Source organism: Pristis pectinata, chromosome 19 (assembly GCF_009764475.1).
Source record: "Pristis pectinata isolate sPriPec2 chromosome 19, sPriPec2.1.pri, whole genome shotgun sequence".
Classification (NCBI taxonomy): Eukaryota; Metazoa; Chordata; class Chondrichthyes; order Rhinopristiformes; family Pristidae; genus Pristis; species Pristis pectinata.
This window is the reverse complement of record NC_067423.1, coordinates 38715108-38722587: the sequence shown is the minus strand read 5'-3', so window position 1 is coordinate 38722587 and position 7480 is coordinate 38715108.

Genomic DNA, 7480 nt, shown 5'->3' with positions numbered 1-7480 from the left:
CTCATGGTAGGTCTGTATCTAAAACCCATTTACCCACCATAGTCTGTCCTTGTTAAATTCCCACCCCTCTGGAATGTTCAGTCTCGGATTTGAACGTTTAATTGACCTCAGCCTCAACAGGTTTTTCTGGCAGAGAATTCCAGATTCTCCACACTCTTGGTACATTTTGACTTTACCTATGTTTTAAAGTTATGTCTGCTGGTTCTGCATTCCCCTTCAGAGAGTTTGAGTAGTTTCAAACTCTCTACCCTATAACTTTTATTGGTTTTAAAGTCATCTATCTGATCACCCCTACATCTTCCATACTCAAGGGCATGCACATGCTAGAGCTGTTTATGCAAACTAACCTCATGATTTAACTATTTTAGCACCAGCATCAATTACTTACAATGAGGCTGTAATACTTAGAAGGGCTCTAGTCAACCAAAAAAAACTTTCATGATTCATTTGGATTGGGTTATGCAACCTAAGAAATGGAGTTGAAATAAAATGGTCCATGTGACAATAATAAACCAATTACCGGTTACCAAATAAATCGTATTACATCCCTGACCCAAATTTTGTTCCTTGCTTGCCCCATTAACATTTTCCTTTATTATCTCACTATCAACCTTTCTGGCATTGAACCTCTGCTGAATTCCAGCCTATTACAGATTTTCCCTTGTATTCTCTCCTCCCCTCCTCCCTTAACCTATCTCTGTGCTTGCTTAAGATCTGCCCCACTGCTAACCTTTCCCAGTCTGTTGAAAGGTCATCAACATAAATCATTAACTTTGCGACTCTCTCCTTAGATACTACCTGACTTATCGAGTATTGCCAGCATTTTCTGTTTTTGCTATGTACCTGATTTTATGCTGTTAGATTAAAGCTGCCTTTAAGTAAAGACTTTTCACTGCATTCGTGTTTTCGACATCTAATGTCCTGAAAGTAAAGAATGGATGCTCCAGACATAAAAAGGAATAAATATCAAAAGTTATGTTTAGGTAAGCTGGTGTAATTTTGCTAATACTATCTGGTAGTAATATTACACAGTTGCAATCTGATTGCCTCCATAAAAATGATTATATACGTACTATGGGATGCAGTAAAGGAGTAAATGAACTGTGTTTGATTGCTGAAGCCAAAAACTGAAATATAGATTTTTATAGTTTGTCTCTCAAACCATCAAATAATTGTCTCCTCTTCATGTTAATCTTAGGACTCATTTCTCATCTATTAGTTGACATAATTAAACATAAAAACACGTCTGAAAGCATTTACGCAATTTAAGTTTGTTCTGCATGATATGTGGCTCTCTATAATGCCTGCAAATGGATAATATTTTATGTACATTGCTAAATTGCTCGACCCAGAAAGTCTAATCCTTATTCATCCATGAGCATTCCTGAAGATAATCTCGTTCTTCACAAACCAATAAATGGCTAAACTGCACAAAGTGAGAATATAGGGCTGCCCTTTATCTTTTTTTAATGTGTTTTGTCTGGCAATGCAAATGTAACCTTATAAATGTAGAATTTACAGCTTGTACTGCAACTCGAACACTTTGAAGAGATGTCATTCAATTAATCAAAAGGCCAAACAATCAACAGCCTGGCTTCCGAGGACTCTGTTTATTCAAATTTAAGTTAAATTGCATCGTGTACTGGGGAAAAGTCTATGATTAACATCAACTGCCAGTGTGCAATATTGTTGTAATTTATCAATCAAGACTTTTTCGCACAGGAGCCTTAAATGGGGTGATCCAGTTTCCAACTGTGCTTGCCCAAGAGACGAAACACATCCTTGCCAGAGTTAAACAAAAGAAACTTCCATCCAAACAAATTCCCCAGACCTTAATGGAATCTGGGGAGATGTGACCAACCATCAATATTAGGGGCAGGTGGAAACAGGAGCATATGAATTAGGAGACAGGAGAGACTGCAGATGCTGGAAATCTGGAGCAACACACAAAAAGCTCGAGGAACTCAGTGGGTCAGGCTGCATCTATGGAGGGAAATATGAATTAATGACTTGAGTAGGCTCTTCAGTCTCTCAAATTCACTCCAGCATTCAATTAGACAGTTGCTGCTCCAAATGTAACCCAACTCTGCATTCCTGTCTGTAAAGACTCTGCTTCCACCGCCCTTTGAGGAAGAGAGTTCCAAAGACTCACAACCCTCTGAGAAAAATATTCATCTGATCTCTCTTAAATTGGCAACCCCTTAATTTTATACAATAATCTTTTAAATTATAGAAAGAAACAACAAGTAATCCAAGTTGTATTATGTCTTCAGCGAAGGTCAAATCTGATGTTCTTCTTGTTTATATGGCTTCCTGATTGCAGGACATTTATAAACCAAGCAAATTATCCATTCAATATAGTTGCTCCTTCTTTATATGTTTATTAGCAATGAAAAGCTTCAGTTAATCTTTGTTTCCATATTTTTCCTGCATTTACCCTCAATGACACTGTGTGATAATACTTCTCCCTGTTGCTAAAGATTGCAGCACTCCTAGAGCACAAATCTGCTTAAGTATGTGTGGAACATCTGCCAATCAGATCAAGAAAACAGAATAGAAATGAGTTAGAGAAAGACCAGGAGGTATGAGTACAGACCAACCTTCCCACCTCCAACAAAGCAGAGCAAACACTGGATGCTATGTTAAGAAAAGTACTCATAAAACCAACAGACTAGAGTAACTGAAAGTTGCATACAAATTGGATTGTTGTGAGCAAGTTGCAAATGAAAGTGATTTTCTCCAGTCAGATTGTGCTAGTAGTCACTTTGGGTGAGATTGCATCTTTCACGAGATTGGACCAGTTTCACTAGTCACACAAAGCTCATTTCCACCTTTGCCATTACGAATTGGCACTTTGGCTTTACCTGCAACCTTCATTGAAGACACAGTACCCCTCAGAACACATCAATCTTTTTGTTGCTTCTTCTGTTATTTGGAAGGAGGCTTGCCAACATCAAGAGGCTTAATGGAGCAGCTTGCTGTGGACAAAAAGCTGTCCAAACACTTTCAGAAGTCCTGAGTATTTTCTCCAGCAGTTAACTGCTGACATTAATTCAGTGGGTGCTTCTGTGGTCACATACCTGATAGCAATCTTACTACTAGAGTCTTGGTTAGGGCAATAACTGGACACAAAGGATGGATTGGGGACCTTTGACTGCCTCATGCCTGTCTCAGAGAAGTCTTCTCCCACTGAGTCTTCAGAGACACACATCTTACCTGGACCTTCTGATGAATAAGGACATCCTGAGATCCTTGACACTGTGGATATGGAAGGATGTTTTCTCTTCTAGGAGAAACCTAGAAGTAGGAGTCACTATATAAGAAAAGGGGCACCCACTTAAGGGAGAGAAGAGGTGAAATTAGATGAAGGGGAAAAGGTGAATGAGAGATGAGGCACTTTGGTAAGAAGAATAAAGGCACAGACTATTTTCTAAATGGGCAGAGAATTCAGAAATTGGAGGTGCAAAGGGACTCAGGAGCCTTAGTTCAGGATTTCCTGAAGGTTAACTTGCAGGCTGAGTTGGTAAATGCAACATTAGCATTAATTTCGAGAGGACTAGAATATAAAAGCAAGGATGTAATGCTGAGGTTTTATAAGGTGCTGGTCAGACCACATTTGGAATATTAGTCCTACGTGTGTGTCAGCCCCGTGTGTGTATCAGCCCTGTGTGCGTATTAGTCCAGTGTGTGTATTAGTCAGGTGCGTGTATCACCCAGTGTGTGTATTAGTCCAGTGTGTGTATTAGTCGGGTGTGTGTATCACCCGGTGTGTGTATTAATCTGGTGTGTGTATCAGCCTGGTGTGTGTATCACCCAGTGTGTGTATCAGTCCGGTGTGTGTATCAATTGGGTGTGTGTATTAGTCCGGTGTGTGTATCAGTCAGGTGTGTGCATCAGTTGGGTGTGTGTATTAGTCTAGTGTGTGTATTAATCTGGTGTGTGTATCAGTCCGGTGTGTGTATTAGTCTGGTGTGTTCATCAGCCCGGTGTGTGTATTAGTCCAGTGTGTGTGTTAGTCCGGTGTGTGTATTAGTCCGGTGTGTGTATCAGCCCGGTGTGTGTATCAGCCCGGTGTGTGTATCAGTCCAGTGTGTGTATTAGTCCAGTGTGTGTATTAGTCCAGTGTGTGTATTAGTCCGGTGTGTGTATTAGTTTGGTGCCTATGATAGTCCAGTGCCTGTGTCGGCCCACTTTGTGCATCAGTCCATCCCTGCGGCGGCAGTGAGGTCAGCTATGTGTGCTGTAGCTCCCACAACCCAACAGCCTGAAGACAGTCAGTGGAAGAGCAGTCCAGGACTCTGAGAGATTGAGGAGCAAGAAGTTCCAGCAAGAGCAAAGGGAACAGGGGGTTGCGGAAGGCTACGAGGGGGAGATCCCAATAGAGCCCACCTCCTCCAGCAGAGCACAGGAGGGAAGCCTTGACTGCTTGTGCAAAAGGCAGTCAGCTAGATGTTATCCTAAGCAGCTTACAGCAATATCGTTCCCACTACAGACAAGGTGATGTTCTCCATACCAGATTCCTTAACACCAACATATTTCGCCTGTAAACACCCAACAGCATCCAGGCATAAAAGAATTCCCCGCATCGCGCCGGACAAGACCAGAGGAATTGTAGGTACGTCCAACAAACATTTCTCTAACCCCATAACATCAGCAGCCTGGGACCAGTGTTTCCCGATGAATTACATTTCTAAATAGCTGCACTAAATACACTTTCCTTGGATCAGTGAAAAATTGGTTGAGCTCTTGACCTCCTTGGGTTGCTGCTGAAGTTTGCCCAGTGAGAACAGTGACCACGGCAGCTGACCAAATATTGATCCGATTATCATTCGGTGGTTTGGGAGAGAATGAGGTTCCAAACTCGTGAGGTGCACAGAGAATCTCTTCCTGACCCTTCATAGAACACAGGACAGCACAGCACAGGAACAGGCCCTTTGGCCCATGATGTTGAGCTGAACTAATTAAACTAATAACATAATAGAATTGGAATTGGTTTATTATTATTGTCACTTGTACGGAGGTACGGTGAAAAACTTGTCTTGCATACCATCCTATCTGGATGTATACGGGCTTGGTACAGCAACTGTTCTGCCCAGGACCGCAAGAAACTGCAGAGAGTTGTGGACACAGCCCAGTGCATCATGGAAACCAGCCTCCCCTCCTTGGACTCTATCTTTACCTCTCGTTGTCTTGGTGTAGCAGCCAGCATAATCAAAGACCCCACCCACCCGGGACATTCTTTCTTCTCTCCTCTTCCATCGGGCAGAAGATACAGGAGCCTGAGGGCACGTACCACCAGACTTAAGGACAGCTTCTACCCCACTGTGATAAGACTATTGAACGGTTCCCTTATACAGTGAATGGACTATGACCTCACGATCTACCTTGTTGTGACCTCGCACCTTATTGCACGCACTTTCTCTGTAGCTGTGACACTTTACTCTGTACTGTTATTGTTTTTACCTGTACTACATCAATGCACTCTGTACTAACTCAATGTAACTGCACTGTGTAATGAATTGACCTGTACGATCGGTTTGCAAGACAAGATTTTCACTGTACCTCGGTACAAATGACAATAATAAACCAATACCAACACCAATACCAATACCAATTCATTACACAGTGCATTGAGGTAGTACACAGTAAACCAATAACAGAATGCAGAATAAAGTGTAACAGCTACAGAGAAAGTGCAGTGCAGGTAGACAATAAGATGCAAGGTCATAACAAGATAGATTGTGAGGTCAAGAGTCCAGCTTATCATAATAGGGAACCGTTCAATAGTCTTATAACAGCAGGATAGAAGCTGTCCTTGAGCCTGGTGGTACGTGCTTTCAGGCTTTTGTATCTTCTGCTCAATAGGAGGGGGGAGAAGAGAGAATGTCCAGGGTGCGTGGGGTCTTTGATTATGCTGGCTGCTTTACCGAGGCAGCAAGTCCATGGAGGAAAAGAGATGTGTCCACAACTCTCTGCAACTTCTTGTGGTCCCAGGCAGAGCAGTTGCCATACCAAGCCATGATTCATCCGGACAGGATGCTTTTTATGGTGCATTGATAAAAATTGATGAGCGTTGATGGGGACATGGCAAATTTCTTTAGCCTCCTGAGGAAGTAGAGGTGCTGGTGAGCTTTCTTGGCTGTGGTATCTTTGGTGTTGGACCAGGACAGGGTATTGGTGATGTTCATTCCTGGGAACCTCTCCTTGTAACACATGCCCTCTAATCCAGGAAGCCATCCTGGTAAACCTCTTTTGCACCCTCTCCATAGCTTCCACATCCTTCAATTGATGTTCAGATTAAACCATTGTACCAACTGACTTTCTCCAGGTATACAATGGATATGGTGGTAGCACAACACTTAACGGACCAATAATCTAAAGGCCAAAAGAAACAATCCAGCAACCTGAGTTCAAATGCCACCATTGCAATTTCAGAGTTTAAATTTAGTAAATTATTTGGAACTAAAGCAAAACTGGTTGTTTGTAACAAGGGCCATAAGTGACTGGGCTGTTATGAAAGCGGTGGGAAAAGGCTCAATTATCCGTCAGCTTGCCCATTGGATCTGATTGTTGTGTGTCATGCTTTTGCTGCACCAGTCATCATTTACCCTGATATTCTTTCACGTGATCCTGACCCTTTCCATCCCTCACATAACTGGGCTGGAGGTGTGGAGGGCTCATAGAGCAGGGATAATGTAGAGCAAATGTGTCAGCTCAGTGCGCTATTTTCCACTAATTACTTTGCCTCTTGTGGGAATTACTGCCTCAGAGGTAACTGGTATAAAGCAATATTAATAATCATGATGTAATAATGAACATCAGAATGGGGACCAAGTATATAATCATTGCCAAAGTAATGTGGAAGATCTTTCATTAGTTTAGCATCTCAATCATTTTGTCCACACAAACCATGCTATGATTTTTAAGGGGAATAGATCATTCAATGTGAAAAAAAAATTAGTATTTCACCCGTGTATGTTTGCATGACACGTATGGAGTCAGCAACATTTCCAGGTGAGGTATGGTGAGTTCTTCAGCAATGACAGCAGCTGCCACACCAGTGTGACTTTTTGGTACACAATTAATTTGCACTTGGCACTAAAAGACGTTGCTTTTTAGCAGTGCTAGTGTCATAAAAATGCTTTATAACAATGGAAAATACAGTCACTGAACTCATTGGTTACTTAATTAAAATAAACATTCCAGTGTCTTTTCCACTGGTGTCCAATATATCTCCTTGCGATACGTTTCCTCTTACACTGCTCATGTCAGAGGCTGTGGTGGAGGACATCATCAATTACCAATTCCCAGTTCTGACGTGGGGTCTTCATTACGAAAGGTTAACTCTGTTTCTCTCTCCACAGATGCTGAGTGTGTCCAGCGTTTTTATACAGCCTGCATCTAATTCCAGTCCTAATGTGCTTGACTCTTAATTGCCTTCTGATTACAGCGCATTAACGATAGACAATCAATGCCAGGA